The sequence below is a fragment of the Phascolarctos cinereus genome, unplaced genomic scaffold (genome assembly GCF_003287225.1).
Source record: "Phascolarctos cinereus isolate Bilbo 61053 unplaced genomic scaffold, phaCin_HiC Scaffold_7;HRSCAF=346, whole genome shotgun sequence".
Classification (NCBI taxonomy): domain Eukaryota; kingdom Metazoa; phylum Chordata; class Mammalia; order Diprotodontia; family Phascolarctidae; genus Phascolarctos; species Phascolarctos cinereus.
The window spans coordinates 71,574,259-71,592,732 of NW_027556180.1; the positions used below are offsets into that span (position 1 = coordinate 71,574,259).

The 18,474-nt window shown below is 38.4% G+C and overlaps 1 protein-coding gene across 1 annotated transcript in view; it reads left to right on the top strand.

Moving 5' to 3' along the window:
- BARD1 (BRCA1 associated RING domain 1) overlaps positions 1 to 18,474 on the top strand; it is a 150,034-nt gene that overhangs the window by 29,508 nt on the left and 102,052 nt on the right.

Here is an 18,474-nt window from a genome sequence, read left to right on the forward strand (position 1 = left end):
CCTTGTTTTTTTCATTGACCAGAATGACATCCTTCCTTTTCTCTGTGGGAGAGCCTCTTCTAAATTGACACCTGCCATGGTGATTGATATGGAATGGGAAAGCTGCTTGAGGCTACCCTTATCCTTTGCTCTTAAATCCCTGATGGGGTGTTTTTGTCTGATGCAAAACAGGAGGTTTATTGGCCAAAATAGCTTGGTAACAGTGGAAAAGGTGGCATTGGAGGACTTGAGTTCGGATCCTGGCTCTTTCATGGACTGCCTTTTGGTATCACTTTCATTACTGGTAAAATGATAATAAATCACAGCTCTCAAAGTGGAAGAGACCTTAGAAGTCAACTTCCAAAGTCATTAGACCTAGCTCTACTTCTCCATGTTTTTGAGACTTTTCAGAGTATAGACCCTGTAGTCAACACATTACTAGATTTTTTTTTTTTTGACGAATGAGGAAACCCAGGCTCATGGAGCTTCAGTGAGGTAGTAAGTAACAGAATTAGAATTTGAATCCTTGATCCTCTGATTCCAATTTTTCTAATCTTCAGTTCACTCATCTTTAAATTAGGGATAATAACATCCATAGTAACTTCCTCACAAGGTTATTCCATGGCACAAATGAATAATGATTATAAAGTGCCTTGGAAACTTTAAATGTCAGTTGTGGTTGGCTTTCTCTTTGTATTTCAAGAACCTATGACTTCATCACCTTTACTGATGTGGATCAGAATTACTCTAAAGCCTTATTTTAAGTAAACTGTCTTCAGTGTGTTGATAGGGCTGAAAAATGTGTTACTGGTGAACAGTCCTCTGGTGATGATTTAACTCAGTAAGGTTGGTTTTCTGACAGACACATAGTTTGTCACTTAAAGTTTTTCCAGTTTGGATAGGACCTATCTGGATTTGTATTCCCCTCTCATATCCTGGTTAGCTATATCATTGCCTAAAAGGAGATTTCCCTTTTAGTCATACAGCTAGCTAGCTGCGGGGATGAGCTAGTTTTTTTAAGATAAATTTTCATTGATACTTTTTATTTTACATCTTTCCTCCCCATCCCAGAAAACCATCCCATATAACAAAGAATATTTTGTTATTTTTATTCTGAAGTTAACAGACACCAAAAATATTGAACATTTTCATAAGAAGATAAAAAGATATATGAAACCACAAGTCTATTACATACAGCTAGCTCTTTTTAAAAGAATATATTTTTTATGAAGGATGGCTCTCAAGGAGGGCAAAAGGAAAGGATACTAGAAAAACTATGGTGAGGTAAAAAGAAACCACATCAATAAAAATTTATTTCTAATAAGTTATAAATCCAACATATTACTTTTAAAAGCCTCTTATCAGTTTTCTTTGAACTTCACTTTATTTTTATTTTTTAATTAATTTTATTTTTTCAATAAGGAAAAGTCTGCCTTTTCTCTCCTACTCAAAATGAGAAACAAAGCCCTTATTACCAACATTTACAGTCAAGCAGAACAAAATTTTGCATTAGCCATGTCCTATATGTATGTATACATATATGCACACACATACATGCAATATATATATATATACATATGCACACACACACAAGCACGCCTATACATATGCACATATACACGCATACATACATATGTGGAGTCTATGAAGAGGAATCAATAGAGTGTTCACATACACGCAGAATTTTTATGTTACGTATGATATATATCTACATAATCTCTTTAAAAATCAGATTTTTTTGATGTACTGATTGATTTTGCTGATTGTTTTTCCTCTTTTTAAAAATTTTTAATAAAACAGTCTTTGCAAACAACTGTGAAGGACTTGGGCTATAAACACATGTACACAATGTTTCATAATTTATCTCACCAAGTCAGTGCAGATAATGAATGGTTATCCCTGGTACTGGCCAGCTGAATGAATAGGAAAACAGTGAATGACTTTTGAAAACAAACTATCCTCTCAGTCTTGGATGGGAGGTCTTTAATACAAAGTGAAGAAAGCACACATAGCATGTGAAATCACTTACATGTATAAATCTAAAAGACGTCATCACTTTTGAATCCTTCATGTTTGTCAGAAGATGAGTAGTATGTTTAGTATGCATAGTATGAATCCTCTGGAATCATGGTTGGTCATTGTGTTGATCAGAGATCTTAATTCTTTCAGAGTTCAACAATAAGAGTGTTTCATTTAAGAGGAAAAAAAAGAGGAAGAAGAGAAAAATAATCAGCAAAACCAATCAATACATTAGTAACCCCCCTCCCCCCCAACCCTGAACATAAACATTGTAATGATGAGGTTTAACTCTGGGTAGTACATTTCTCTTTCCAGACCACTAGATTATGTTGTCTTTAAACAAACTCGTGTTTCTCTGCCCATTCCTGGGGTGCAGAGAGGCGGCGGGTAGAACAGTGTGGTATATTTTGGGACTAGCCCCAAAGCTTTATGGTTCTATGGTGGAAAGCACTACAGAAGTCCAAAGTGGTGATATTTTAAAATAGAAGTAGGTTACTATATTAACTAGAAACGACATTTTGGATTTGGCTTTTCCTGTGTAATTAGACAGGCTGGCTTTACTTGCCTGAGATTCAGGTGTCTGCAGGTGAAGCTTGAAGTGCGTTGGACTGCACAGTATCTTATCTTATGATATGAGTCTGTCAGTAGTAAAAGGAAGTGCCAGAGCTTATGGCCTGTGTCTGTTTATGCCTTTACTAGAATCCTCCTCTTGGGTGTCTTAACCTGGGGTCCTTGGACAGATAAATTCCAGAGGGATAGTGGAGATCTATGGACTTGTAAACCTTTGTATTCCTTGCTTGTCCCAGGTCATCAATGCCATCCCAATACCTGGGTTCAGCCTGCTTCCCAAGCCTCCTAGGACCAGAGACTTGGTGCAAAGACATTGCTGGTGATATTTCTTGCTGGCAAGAGTGGTGTGTGACTGGTTGTTCTGTCCCCATAGCTTACATTGATTAGTGGCCCTGTTGCAGTCTGAAGTTCTGGCCCTTTGCTTTATAGACTCTACAGTACTTTTAATTTTTTTTTAATTGTTGTTCCAGTCCTTCCTATTTAACTGATTTCAGCACAGCAAACTGTGTAGCATCTGTTAACTGACAAAAGTAATTGTCAGATCCACAGTGGAGTAAAATGACCCTTAATGGCGTGACAGCCATATCAGTCAGCAAGCTTTTGTAGATGCCCCATTGTGAGCAGCAGGGAAGGTTTCTTATGGGAGGTTCACTACAGATGAAAGGGAGCCTGAGGAAGTTTGCTTTTAAAACTTCAGAAAAGCAGATATTGATAGATTCCTGGTGGTGCCAGAAACCTTGTTGTGTGTGCCTTCTTCACCTGGTAGGAAGCCCTTGCATCTAAGATGGAGGGGAGAGTTCATTTTCAAAAGTCATTCAGTATTTTCCTATTTCAGATGGCCAGCGTCAGAGTATTGGTCATTATCTTTCGCTGACGTGGTGAGATCCCTTATGAAGTGAATTAATGCTTCACTGTTTGGATGTCTCCTAGAGTTGTTAGAACTGGATTTTTAAATTAAATTTTATGTATTTTTCAGTAAGCAAAAGTCTGCTTTCTTTCTCTCTCACCTAAATGAGGAAAAAAAAGAAAAAACCTCGTATTACAAATGTGTATAGTCAAGTAAAACAAATTCCTACGTCAGCCATGTCCCCTCAAAATGTGTATGTATGTGTATACGTACGTATGTAATATTATTAGATGTTATATTCAATAATAACATAATTATTACAGTACAGTCTAATGATTTATAATTATACATTAAAGTATATTACATATTATATATATTTAATTTTAATGTTACATATGAAAAATATTTCACCTTTTTCTTATAGCAGAATTTAATACATGCTTGTTGACTTACTGTAGGTGCTTAATACACGTTTACTGATTGAGTGACTACTATTTTTAGGGGTCTCTTTTGCTAACCACATCCTGCTACTTATCTTTTGACAGAAAGGTAGGTGATAGAGTGGGTGCGCGTGTGCACACACATACACACATACATCCTTCTCTATATGTATATATTTATTTAAATGTGTACACATAGATATTTGTGTGTATGCATACATATATATGCACACACGTATGCATATGTGTGTGTATACATATGTATATGTATGTGCACACACACATCCCTCTACCTCCAATGTAGATAGGACCTGCAGAATGAGTCCAATGGGATGGTCAGACTTCTCCCACGTTTTCCTTACCTTAAAAAACAAAAAACCTGTATTTGACAATTTATCTTCCAAATGAACTTTATTACTTGCATTTACTATAAAATATATAATTACTGTAATTAAGGTGGGTAATTAGGAAGAACTTGTCAAATCATGGACATAGTATATGGCAGACTAGAGATAAAGGAGCCTGATTTATAGTATTGCTTTCCAGAATGAGCTTCTAAATACTCCAGCAGATTTTCCTCGGTTCAGTGTACTTTAAAGAGAAGAGATTGTCATAAATTTTCCTGACAGCCATTTATGGATAATTTTACCTTATTCTTTATAACATAAGCAGGCTTCTTCCACTAATGTCATTAAATTTAAAGGTTTTTTTTTTAAATAAAAAATTTTCACTTGCTCCCTCCTTGTTTTAAATGAAACCTTTCAGGCGTTTGGTCAGTTTCTTTTAAGCATATGTCAGTCCTGGGGGACAGTAAGAAAGATTAACTTTGATTATGCTTTCATAAGATTGCAATTTCCACTTTTTTTCCATTTCCTAGTATGGGGAGGGGCTGGTCTTCCTTTAATGAATGGCACAGTGTTTCATGTGTGTTGTGACATTTTTCCCTAATAGTAGAAGGTGAGTGTTTGAATAGTGTGTGTGCGTGCATGTGTGTGGCTTAACAGAGCTGAATTTTTCTTGACTTAGAAAATAATCATTCTTCAGTGAAGCTGTTAATGTTGCACAGATGGTAGCAAAGCACTTCCCTTTGATTTTTAATAAAGGACTAGTTTGTCAAAGAGATTTCTCAACTTCTGTTGTGAAACTCATAATGAAGAGTAATTGGAAAGGCACACAATGTTCATCGTTATGTCCCTTTGATGCAGATTAATGATAGCTAAGCCACATTTTCTAATTGCCTCTCTTTCTCTCTAGTTTGTTATTGCATTATGGGAAAAAATTTGGAAGAGTAGCTCCCTAGCTATCTATACATCTTTGTCTCAATATATTATGATCTACCTTGAACTGAGTAAATTCAAGGAGGGCAGTTTTGTTTTTCCACAGCACCGTTAAGAAACTTTGTTTTGATTTTATGAAAGGCGAGAGCAATTGTATGAATGGAGACACACGTCTTATAAATTACATGAGTGAATATATTACATTATTGCATGAATATTTGCTCATAAACACTGATGCAGCTGTGAGTAGTTTTGGTTGTGCACCAGTAGAATAGACTTGAAGAAAATAAGATTTTGCTGTTTCTGTCCAGTGGGCAGCTGACTCCAGGCCTAACAGTCAGGTTTGCCAAGGTGTTCTCTCTCTAGGTGCCAAGATACACACTAAGGGAGGCAGCATGTTGTGTGGGTCTGGGTCAGCTATGTCTTGAGAAAAGGAAGAGATTTAGAGTTGATGAGAATTTGAGGGCTTCTGTTTAGTCGCTCATTTTACAAATGAGGAAACTGAGACCAGTGAGGTGAAATGACTTTTTTGCCCAAGGTCATACAGGGCAGTAGTGGGAGAACTGGAATTTGAACCCAGGTCCTCTGATGGCCAGTCTAGTGCCTTTCCAAGACTACTCTGCCTCCGTTATATAAGGGAATTTGCTTAGCATATCTTACCAGGTACATGTCAGTTAATACGTAAAAAAATCCTGCTTATTACTTGATTAGTTGAATTAGACTGTAGTCATAAAGTCAGTCAATCTGCTGTGTGCCAGGCCCTGTGCTAAGCACTGGAAATTTAAACTCTCGCTGCTGCTTGCTGTTCTTTGATTGAAGAGCGGTTGATTGCAGAGTGGAGAGAGTCCTGTTGTCCTTGTGGATTGAGGCCCGTAGGGGCTTTTTTTCCTCTAATTAAGCCTGTTTTAAACACTTCTTATGGGACTTTGGAGAAGTATGAAGTTTTCTATGTGTACGTATATTCAAGCATGCATATACGTACACATAACCTTTTCTATGCATGTGTGTGTGCGCGCGTGTGTATAACTTCTATGCCTTTTCTGTATGCACGTATATAATCTTTTTTATGCCTCTTGTGTACATACGTGTATATATGTACACATATGTAACTTTTCTATGTTTTTTGTGTGTATATGTAGATATATTTCTATGCCTTTTGTGTGTATGTCTGTGTGTGTATATTTATACACACACATATATTTGTAACTTTTTGTGTGTGTGTACACATTACCCACACATACACACATATGATTGCTAAGGAGTTAAATACTTATAATTCTAAATCAGCCTCCCTCCCCTTTTAAAACAAATCCTGGGAACATCCTGTGTTTTGACCTTCTCTCTAGAATGGAGATTTTATCAGAGGGGATTTCTGTTAAAGTCTCCTTATCACTAGAGAAAAGGTGTTGTTGAATCTAGACATAAAACCTCTGTCTATGTGATTCCCAGTTCTGCCCCCTCCATTCCCACATTCTACTTTGGATTTCCGGTTTTTCATTGTGATAACTTTGTTTCTGTCCCTTACCTCGTTGTATGAGATGCTGTGTGACATAGTGAAAAGGGGGTTGGTCTTGGAATCAATAATGAGCCTATGGCTCCCTTCTCAGAAGTATTATGAAATAAAATACATAAGATTACAAAGGAAACCAGTTATATTGTAAGAGTTATCAATAGATCAGTAGCAGTAGGACCCCAAATTAATAAGAACACCTGATATAGATAAGTTGATAGTTGAGTCACGATTGAAGGAAGTAAGGGATTCTATGAAGAAGACCTGTGTTCAATTTGTAGAAGCTGTGAGATTCTCAGGCTTTGTGACCTTGGGTAAATCACTTAATTTTGTCATGCTTCAGGTAACTGCCTAAGATCATAAATTACAGCAAATTCTGCATGGGTAGAGGAGAGTTTCCAAGCTGGCAGACCCTGATACTAATGGAATCACCAGTGAAATGTCTGAATCCTTCCTCCCCGCTGCATCCCTCCAAATATAAACATGAGAGACTTGAAGGTAGAATGCCTTAATTTCTTTAAGACTTGGCTCAAAAACTGCCTTCTATATGAAGCCTTTCCCAGTCCCTCTAATTCTTGTCACCCCCCTCTCCAAAGTACTCTGTATATGTTTAAATATGCACATATTGTCTCACCCAGATAAATGCAGGTATCTTGGGAGCAAAAACTATTTGGTGTTCATTTTTGTATCCTCAGCACCTGAAACAATGCGGGGCACATGGTCGGTCCTTAATAAAATGCTTGTTGATTTATAGATTCCCGAGTCCAAGGCTAGGCCTTACCCATTATGCCATGCTGCCTTTCATAGGACAATATAGAATACAGAAGTGAAATTTGAAGACAAAAAAACCTAGAAATTGAAGAATGGTGTGTATGTGGGGAGGGGAGATCACATATAGCCAGAGGTTTTATGTCTCATTTCAAGAAGACTTTTTTACCGCGGTGTTAAGAGGATTTTAAAAGAAGTCTCTTGTGATGAACTGTCAATTTTTACACAAGTATGTAGATTTTATCATATATGTCACATTTATCATGTGTCATTTACATCATATCACATTTATTCTACATATCACCTGTATATCATACATAACATTTTAATATGTAGCATGTGTATCATATATAAATATGGCCAGTGGCTCTGTTTCATTGGGAACGTTGTTAGAAACAAGTTGCTTAGTCATTTTCAGTCACATCCAACTCTTCATGACCCCATTTGGAATTTTCTTGGCAAAGATCCTAGAGTGGTTTGCCATTTCTTTGTCCAGCTCATTTTACACATGAGGAAACTGAGGCAAACAGGATGAAGTGACTTTTCCAGGGTCACACAGCTAGTAAGTGTCTGAGGCCAGATTTGGATTCAGGAAGAGGGGTCTTCCTGAGTCCAGGCTTGGCACTCTGTCCACTGCAACTCCTATCTGTCCCTTACAAACAAATACCTTTTTAAGAAAAGGGGGTGGGCAGCTAGGTGGCGCAGTGGATGGAGCACCGGCCCTGAAGTCAGGAGGACCCAAATTCAAATTCAGCCTCAGACCAAACACTTGACACTTACTAGCTATGTGACTGTGGGCAAGTCACTTAACCCCAATTGCCTAAAAAAAAGAGAGAGAGAAAACAAAAGAAACAAATACCTTTTGATATTAAGAAGATTAGTGCAACTTACAGCCTTCATATTTGCATCCATCCAAGGATGTGTTGTTTATGGAAGAGTGGAGGAGACCTTAGGTCTAGACTCATCTGCTGACTAGCTAAGTGACCTTGAGCAAATCACTTAATGCATCTGGACATGTCTGCTCATCCATAAAACTGGGAGTATTGTTCTAGAGCTGGGGCTGGGAAATGTAAGACTGTCTCCAAGAATGGCTTTTACATTTTAAATGAGGTTTTATTACATTTAGAAGTGTAAAAATCATCCTTAGCTCCATGGCCCTAAAAATCAGGCAGTGGGCAGATTTGACCTTCCGTTTGCTTGTCCCCTCTTGTTCTAGATAATAGGATTGTAGCTCTAAAGCTAGCAAGGACCTCGAAGACCAGCTAGGTCAACCTCCTCAATTCTGAACTGAAGAAACTTAGACCCAGGTATGTTCATTAGCATTAAACAGACCGGAATTTAAGCATACCTCCTCGAACTTGGCTCAGTTGATAATGCCTGGTCTACCTACAGGCTGCAAGTGCCAGAGATGAGATTGAACCTTCTGAGCCCTCTTAGAGCTGTAAGGTTCGATGATACTGTGAATTGCATTATCTTTTATCTTTCTGGCTCCCCTCCCTGTACTCTACAGAGTAGGAAAACTGTGCTTCTGATTCCTCACACATGACAGATGTTCTACCTTCAGTTTCTCCCCCCCATGCCGGGCACACATGCTTTCCTTACCTCCTCCACTTACAGCCTCATTGCCTTCAAAGCTGTGCTTACACGAAGCCTCTTCTGATTCCTCTACCTGTGAGTGCCCTCCCTCTCTTACCCAACCCTGTATTATTATTATTATTTTTTCTTTTTGGTATATACTCAGATCTATAAATCTTGCCTCCCCTGATAAAATGTAAGCTGCCTTAAGTCAGAGACTGTTTTGTTTTTGTATCCCCACATCTGCCACATAGTACAACTTAATAAATGCTTTTTGATTGAGAAATGATATGGTTGTATTTTTAGAGGATTTTTGCTGGGGTGAAGAGTGAAATGTGATTTTCTTTTTAAGGTATAGGCTCAAGGTTTTGAGCCCCAAAATAAATTAAAGTGGACTTTTAAAAAAATGTTTGGGAGCAGCTAGGTATGTAGTGGATAGAGCACCAGGCCTGAAGTCTGGAGGATCTGAGTTCAAATGTGGCCTCAGACACTTGTCAGCTGTGTGACCCTAGACGAGTCACTTCACCATGTTTGCCTCAGTTTCCTCATCTGTAAAATGAGCTGGAGAAGGAAATAACAAACCACTCCAGTATCTCTGCCAGGGAAACCCCGAATGGGGTTATGAAGTTGGACAAGATCGAAATAACTGAACAGCAACAATAAATAAAATGTTTAGGATTTTTTTTTTAAGGCAAATGGGGTTAAGTGACTTTCCCAGGGTCACACAGCTAGTAATTGTAAAGTGTTTGATGTGAGGCTGGATTCAGGGCCGGTGCTCTATGCACTGCACCATCTAGCTACCCCAAGGATTTTTTTTAAAAATTGGATTTAATGGTTTGTCTAATAGGTTTCTTTAAGTGCCTGATGGTTGTTGCTGTTGTTAAGATTTTGATAAGCTTAGGGGAGTTTTGTGAGTTAGAATTTTTTTTTTGCTGTTTGAAAAGCAGCGTGCTTTCTGTAACTTCATTTTAGAAAATGAATACTGTCACTGATCTTGAAGCAGAGATCAGTTGTGGCTAGAAAGGTAATGTAGTCAGTATGACTGATCTGTCTTCATCTTGTAAACACGCCGCCCTTTTTAAAAATAACAATTTTGATGAAAGACCCTTGTCTATAAAATCAGACAGCTGTTGTAGGTGAACTCTTACAAAAACCAAGCAAATAATTTGGGTTCGTAGGAGGGGAGGAACTGTGATGTATAGGACAGAGAAATGAACTTAGAGTCTGGAAGACACCTCTGTGACCCTGCGACAAGTCACAAAACCTCCTTAGAGATGTGCTAGGCACTTCCAAGTCTCTTCAGATACAGAAAAGGTGCCCAACCTGTATTGGTGGAGGAAGTTGCTTCACCTGGAAGTTCCTTATACCAGTGAAGTAGCAGATTAAGACCCTATCCCTATGAAGTTACTGACAGTTTGAAAAGATGAGACTTATCAAATTATCTCAGTACTTGCCCTAGTACATTAGATTTTTGATTCTTCCGTATAGTAAGATTCTTCTCTATGATCCGCCATATAGAAAGTACATGGTGTTCACAAGACTTTATGACGCCATGGAAAGAGTGGTAGTTCTGGAGGACCTGGTTTCAGATGTCCCCTCTGACTCTGTGTGTGACCTTGGACAAGTCAGTTGCCTTTTCTCTTTCATCACCTGTAAAATGAAGGCCTTGGACTACGTGGCCTCTAAAGTGCTTTCTACCTCTAGATCCCTGATCCTGGGTTCCTTTTAAATTAGAGGCATATAACCCTTATGCTGTAATGAAAACACTTTGTAAATCTTTAAAGGACTACATGCATGTGAGTAGTAGTTGTCTGGGGATGAGGCCTATATTTTCATCAGTGTCAGGGATTCTTGGGATAGAAACTTTTTCTGCTGATACAGATTGAGGCACTGGGACACTCAGTGACGGCTATGATCTCACAGCTAGTGTCGAGTGCTAGCCACCATGCCATGCTAGCTATTATTAAACATACTCATTTGTTCTGTTTGTTTATTTTAAATAGGCAGCTAGGTGGCCCCATGGATAGAGTACCAGGCCTGGAATCAGGAAGACTTATCTTCTTGAGTTGAAATCTGACCTCAGACACGTACTAGCTGTGTGGCCCTGGACAAGTCACTTAACCCTTTTGCCTCAGTTTCCTCATTTGTAAAATGAGCCGGAGAAGGAAATGGCAAACCACTCTAGTATCTTTGCCAAGAAAACCCCAAATGGGGTCTTGAAGAGTCAGACACAACTGAAAAATGACTGAACTAGTTGCTGTTTCCCTCCCCTTCTTGTTACATATACAGAAATATGTAAATTGACTGACATTTAGAATTTGGTAAATCAAAGAATATTTGAATCAGTAGGATCTGTTTAATCATTCTGGCCAATTTCATCTCTGTGCCTTTTCTCTTCTATCCCCATTTTGTATAAGTGAGGAAATGAAGGACGTGATTTGTCGAAGTTCACAGCCAATAACTGTGCCAGTGACATAGTGTTTGAACCCAGGTGTCCTGACACTATCCACTCTTAATCCCATTATATTAGAGTTATCCTTAGGGTCAGAAGTGCTGATGATGAGGGAGGGAGGCAGATAGTGAGAACTGTAAAGTAGTTTAAAAAATAATAGGAAAGGAAGAAGCCTTTTCTGATTATGAGCTGATTGAGAGATACAGTCAAGGTTAAATACCTAGAGAAAGTAAAAAAGACAATGCATCAAAAATTGTCTCCATTTCCATTGTTGGTGAAAGCCATTTTTATAGATTAAGCAACTGTCTGCATAGGACTTCCATGAAAAGCTTTCTTGATAGATAGACATAGATGTATATAGATATATCTGTATATGTATACATGTGTATATGTATGTATATAAATGAATGTAAATATATATATACATATGTATGCACATATACATATCCATGTTAGAAGTCATGTAGGCCAATCTCCCCATTTTTCAGATGAGGAAACTGAAGCCCAAAGAGAAGTAACTTACTCATAGCTGCAGAGATAGTAAATAACAGAACCAGGATTTAGACTTGGGTCATCTGAGTTGAAATCCAGTGTTCATTTCCCCATAGAATCTCTTATGGTCTGGCCTGCCATATCCACATTTCAATAGTTTGTCATCTCATTGATATGGTTATTTTCTTCATTCATATGAATCCTGACCCATCCATGCCTCCTCATCTTGGATCATTCTTGTCCATGGTCCTCTGTGGAGGGACTTTGGGGATGCCTATCCAGTGTACTGGAGGACTTCCTGGGGATGCCTATCCAGTGTACTAGAGTCTTTTTTGGGGTCTTTTAGCATTTTATGCATTCTGGTGTAGCACTTAACCTGGCCATCTGTTGTCTCCTATCCTTGCTATACGACCAGCCCACCTCAATCACACCATTAAAAGTTTGTCCTTTTTGCTTAGAACTGTGTCTCTCCAGTCTATTTTCCTTTTTCTCTTTTTTTTAGAGAGACACTCCTGGGAGAGTTAAACCTCAAGCTGTATATAAGTATATGTATATATGAGTTAATTTATAATATTTTTCTGTAGCTCTTTGCCCAAAAGCTTAGCTACCATTTATGTATTGTTTTAAGGTTTGCGAAGCACTTTTACATATATTGTTTTATTTGATCTAACAACAACCTTGTGAACTTAGGTGCTGCTGTTATCTTCTTTTTACCAATAAAGAAACAGGCACAGGGAGGTTCATTGACTTCCCCCGAGTCTCATAGCTAATGAGTGTTTGAGACAGGATTTAAACTCAAGTCTTCTTGACTGTCCACTATCTGCTTCAGTGAAGCTTACTACCTAATTGGTGGTGGGAGAGTTGGGAAGGGTTCGAAGAAGAATAGGATTGGAGAGGGAGTAATGCATACACTGAGTCTGGAAATACAGGTTTAGAATATAGTTTGGAAGTATAATTTGTGAAGGGTTTTACAAACTTAGCCAGAGGAGCGTATAATTTATCCTCGAGGCTAGTGTTTATTGAATAGGAAAGTGATATGGTCAGATCTGCACTTAAGGAATATCACTTTGATGGCTGTGTGAAGAATGGATCAGAGTAGAGAGAGACTTGAGAGGCAGAGAGACCAGTTAGGAAGCCGCTGAGAGAAGTTAGAAGAGTGTGAAGGTGAGAGAAGACAAGGACCTGAACAAAGATGGTGGTTCTGAGTAGAGAGAAGGGCCTGGTAGAAGAGGTCTTCTTGGGCCAGCTAGTGGTGCAGTGGATAGAGCACCGGCCCTGATTCAGGAGGGCCTGAGTTCAAATCCGGCCTCAAGACACATAACACTTACTAGCTGTGTGACCCTGGGCAAGTCACTTAACCCCATTGCCTAGCAAAAAAAAAGTCTTCTGGAGGAAGGTGTGGCAAGATTTGACAACTGATTGGCTGTGTGGGATGAGGGAGAGGAGTCAGAGATAATTCCAAGATGGAAGAATTTTGGTTTCTCAACAGAAGTAAGGGAATGGTGGAAGAGTAGTAGATTTTGGAGAGAAGAGAATGAGTCTGCTTTTGGACATGTTGAGTTTGTGATGCCAGAGGGATGTCTAATAGGCAGATGGTAATTAGGAACTAAAGCTCTGGGAAGAGACTAGGGTGAATATATAGGTTTATGGGGCATCTCAGTAGATGATGATTAAATCCATGAAAGCAGATGAAGTAACCAAGAAACATAGTACTGAGAGAAGAGACCCCCTGGAACACCCACGAGTTGGGGTGTGTGTGTGATGAGACTCAGAAATCAGCAAAGGAGATTGAGAATGAATGGTCAGACAGGTGGGTGGAGAATCAAGAGAGCTTTCGATATGCCAGTGGAGAAGGTAGAGTCAGCAGTGTCAGGCATAGCTGAGAAGTCTAGAAAGATGAGGACTCAGAAAAGACATTTGCAATTAATACATCATCGGTAACTTTGAAGAGGTGAGTTTGCATTGAATGATGAAGTATGAATCCAAATTATAAAGGGTTGATTTATAAATTATAAAATTGTAAATCCTAAAAATAAATTATAAAAGTACAAATTATAAAGGGTGAGTGAGATAGCTTGAGGGCATGGTCAGGTCTAGTGAAGATTTCTTAAAGATCTGGGTAATTTGCATGTTTGCTAAGGAAGTAGGGAAGGAACCAGTAGAGAAGAGGATGAAGATTCTAGAAAGGGGGGGGAGATGATTGAGGTTGTAGTCTACTGGGAGAAGATAGGACGAGATGACCTTAAGAATGCATGTAGAGAGGTTGGTGCTGATCAGTATAAGGGCTGCCTCATTATCAGAGATTGGAGGAAAGGAGGAGAGAGTGTGAGATGATGCCAAGATGAAAAAAAAAGATGCTAAGAGGGAGCTTATGGCCTCAATTTTGTCATTAAAGTAGGAGGCAAGGTTTTTAACTGATTGGCGGGGTTGGACTGTGGGAGGCCTGAGAGAGACAGAGGAGGTTTGAAATAGTTTCCGAGTGAACAAGATAGGCAATCAATTAGGAAGAAATAAAAGGATTACCTTGCGGCAATGAGGACTCAGTGGAAGTTGGACAACATGACTTGATAATATACCTGGACAGCATAGTTGTGTGACTTCCTCTAGCTCCATTCAGTCAATCAACAATCAGCCAACATTTGTAAAACACCTGCTGTGTGCCAGGCATTGTGCTGAGCCCTGGGGATACAAAGAAAGGCAAAAAAACCCCTAAAACCAACAAAAAACCAGTTTTGTCCTTCCAAAGTGTTCACCTTCTGATTGAGTAGCAGAGTAGGTGGTGAACAGGAGTAGAAGAGGTAGATGGTGGGTGTGGTCCAGAGCTGGGGTTTGGTAGGAGATGATGGGGGCAGTAGGGTAAGGGAGGCCTGGGATTAGAGAGTTGATGACCTTGTGTGGAGTTGATTAGTTGACTATAGGGTGGAAATGAAGAAGGGAGGAAAGTGGAGTCAGAGAAGGACTTATGTATTCTGAGAAAATATTGAGGTGAAGGAAGGAGGACAGATAGGAGACCCTGGCCAGACAGAGGAATATCAGAGTTTTTGATTGAGGAAGCAGGGGAGTGTACTTGTGGTTAATAGTGAGATTCAGGGCACAGGGTTAGGTAAGGCATTTAAGTGGGAAAGCACAGTGTATATAATAATTTTGTTTGCATGGGCCTCAAAATATGTAGGAAAAAAATGTATGAGCTAAAAAGCAGGAAAGGTAAATAAACTAGGGTCTCATTGTTGAGGACCTTGGAAGCCAGACAGAGAAGGGAGCCTTTGAAAGATTTTGGGTTAAAGAGGGTCTTGAGTGCCATACACTGGATTTAACAAATCCTCTTGTTACTGGCCTTCAAGATTCCTATTCATTCAACTACATGTTTGCTGGAGCCTTATTAATGGAAAATTTTTAATTTTCATTTGATTTTCTTTTCTAGAGTATAGTATAATATAGTATAATATGATATGATATATGCTATAATGTAATGTAATATGATGTAATATGACATATATAACCTATACCACACAATGTAACATAATAATATAATAAAATGTAACATACCATTTATAGAGCTCTTTAAGGTTTGCAAAGTACTATACATTTATCTCATTTGATCCTCATGACAACCCTGTGAGGAAGATAGAATTATTATCCTAGTTTTACAGATGAGGAAACTGAGGCCAAGAGAGGGTGAGTGAGTTGCTCCAGGTCACACAGCTAATAAGTATCTGAGGCAGAATTTGAACTCAGGTTTCCCTGCTTACACATAGATATATACCACTAGAGAAACAAACATGAGACAAATGTTTCTGTGATATAAACAAAAATTGTGATTATATCACAAATACTTAATTTTTGGCTTATTACTTTTTAACATTTAAAGGACACTGTGACCATTACAATGGCAGGGTGGTGTAGTGTAGAGATAATTCTAGATTGGGAGTCAGAGGCCATGAGTTCAAGTCCCGTCTCTGACTCTTGCTACCTTGTGTAACCTTGGGCAAATCATTTAGCCTCTCTTATTTCATGTCCGTGACCCTTTTCTTCTGTGAACCACTTGAAAACTTTTAGAAGTTATTCTAGCTTTAAACCAAGGTGAAATGAAAGCAGAAATATTAGCTGAAGCAGGGAAAAGCGAAACTGATTAATTTTAGGCTTTAGATTAGATTGGAGTTTCCATCTTGCCAACCCAGATGCATTAATATTTTTTAAACAGGTAAAAAAAAATGCCATGAAATACTTTGTGTAATTGTAAAATATCCAGAGGGAAATTAGAAATAACATCTCAGCTCCTAACTCCCTTGCCAGCATTTGAAAGCCAAGAACATATTGTAAAGAGGTCTCAATCCCAGAAAAGAATTAAATTAACTTTGTGTTATAGCTGAGGGAAGGGGCCAAAGAGAAAATGGAGAATAAACACACTTGAGAATTTTGCACTGAAAAAAATGGAGCAAAGTTCCATCATCTACATTTATGTTTCTCAAACTGTGCTGCTGGTTTCTAGGAGCAATAGGGATAAGAGTAATTTTTTTTTAAACTTTGAAGTATACTTGAGTGTGGTGGTATGAGAAATTTTATTTAGTGTTCTTTTTGTTATGTTTACAAATGTTTGCAAAAGCACCTCCTGAGAAAAAAAGGTAATAGAACTTTAGAGGTGGGAGGGGCATTAGAAAACTTGTTCACCCCCTTCAGTAATAATGATGATGAGGGTAATAGCTAACATTTATATAGTGTTTTAAGGTTTGCAAAGTGCTTTATAAAGATTATCTCATTGTATCCTCACAACACAACCCTGGAAATAATTACTGTTCCATATAATGTCATATATATTAACAATATGTAATGGATAATTACAGTTATATAATATACAGCACATTAATAATAAATGATATATTGAATAATATGTAATATATAATCACTGGGACTAATTACTGATATATATATAATTATTATATATTATATTAATATAATTATTAATATATTATATATTATTATATACTGATATAATATATAATTACTGTTATGTAATAAGTACTTTAATAATCCCTTCTTATGGATAAAAAAACTGAGGCATATAGGTTAAGTAACTTGCCAAGGATCACACACTTAATGAGTATCTGAGGTTGGAATTGAACTCAGGTGTTCATGACTGCCGGTCTAGTGCTCTATTTGTTCTGCCACCTGTTTCTTTTTCTTTTTTTTTCTTTTTGGTTAAGGCACACGGGGTTAAGTGACTTGCCCGGGGTCATACAGCTAGTAAGTGTCAAATGTCTGAAGCTGCATTTGAACTCAGGTCCTCCTGACTAAGAAGGCCAGAGCTCTATCCACTGCACCACGCAGCTGCCCCTGTACTACCTGTTTCTTATGCCTCTTAAACAACTTGCCTAAAAGCGCACAGGTAGTAAACACATTCAGGCTTTGAACCCAGGTCTTTTCTTCTATACTACGTAGGTAGTGCCCTTTGTTAAAAAGTTAACCTGTTCCCCATCACCTTATCAGGTATGTGGTAAGGGAGAAAGAGTCTGTCTGACTTTGATTTCATTGGACCTGGCTTCACATGTGACCTCTGTGCTTGAGTGAATTAACTTGTCTGGGCCTCATTTTCCCCCTCTGTAAAGTGAGGAGATTTGACTAACGGTCTGTGAGATTCTGTCCAGCTTTCAGTCTCTGGTTCTCTTACAGAATGTTAGAGATGGAGGAAGGAAGTTTGGACATCTAGTCATCTTCATTTGAATCAGAAAAGACTGATAAGCACCAGGGAGAGAATTGGTTTAATTGTAACAGACCTTGGCAGAAAAATGATTTATCATTGTGGTTGATAATGATCTTTACTTTGCTTTCTCTGCTTTCTCTTTTCCCAGTTATTTTGCTATTTCTTATGCTTTTCTTTACTTCTCGAATAACAACCTCATATCAATCCACCCTCTTCCCTTCATCCAAATGCCGTCTCAGCAGGAACCTTTGTCTGTGGTGGTGGGTTGAGTCAGATTCTTAAGGTTTTCTCCCTCCTAGTAATTTTCCATCCCTTTATTTTTTTTCTTTCTATTTCTCTGTGTGTTTTTGTTGGTTGTTTTAAAAGATGACTTCAAGGAAGGTGATTTGCACAATGTTTGGAAGGTGATGCTTACTCAGAGAACAGTCTTTCCTTTCAAGTTTTAGGTTTGATGTCTAGTTTTTTTAGCTCAGGTGAAAAAGGACCAGGCAACTAATAACAGCCCACTTGTTCACCTTTGCCTGCAGGATTGGAGAGTAGCTAGGAGAGGCAGTCAGAGATGGAAGGAGAGTTAGTGAGAGGCTGCTGAGTGAAACTGAAGTTAACATTAACTCTATTCCCTAGCACCTTGGCCTACGGCTGGTAACCAGTTACTCCATTAATTTGTTCCTGGTCTGTGCTGTCAAGATTATGTAATAACAGAGAGGAGTCACTGTTGGCTGCAGTTGCTATTTAGGAAAAAGTAAAATAATATTTAACGTTTATATAATGTTTTAAAGTATGGGAAGAATTTTGCAGGCAAAATATTGGGAAAGGTGTAAATCTTCAGATCAGCATATTGGGAAGG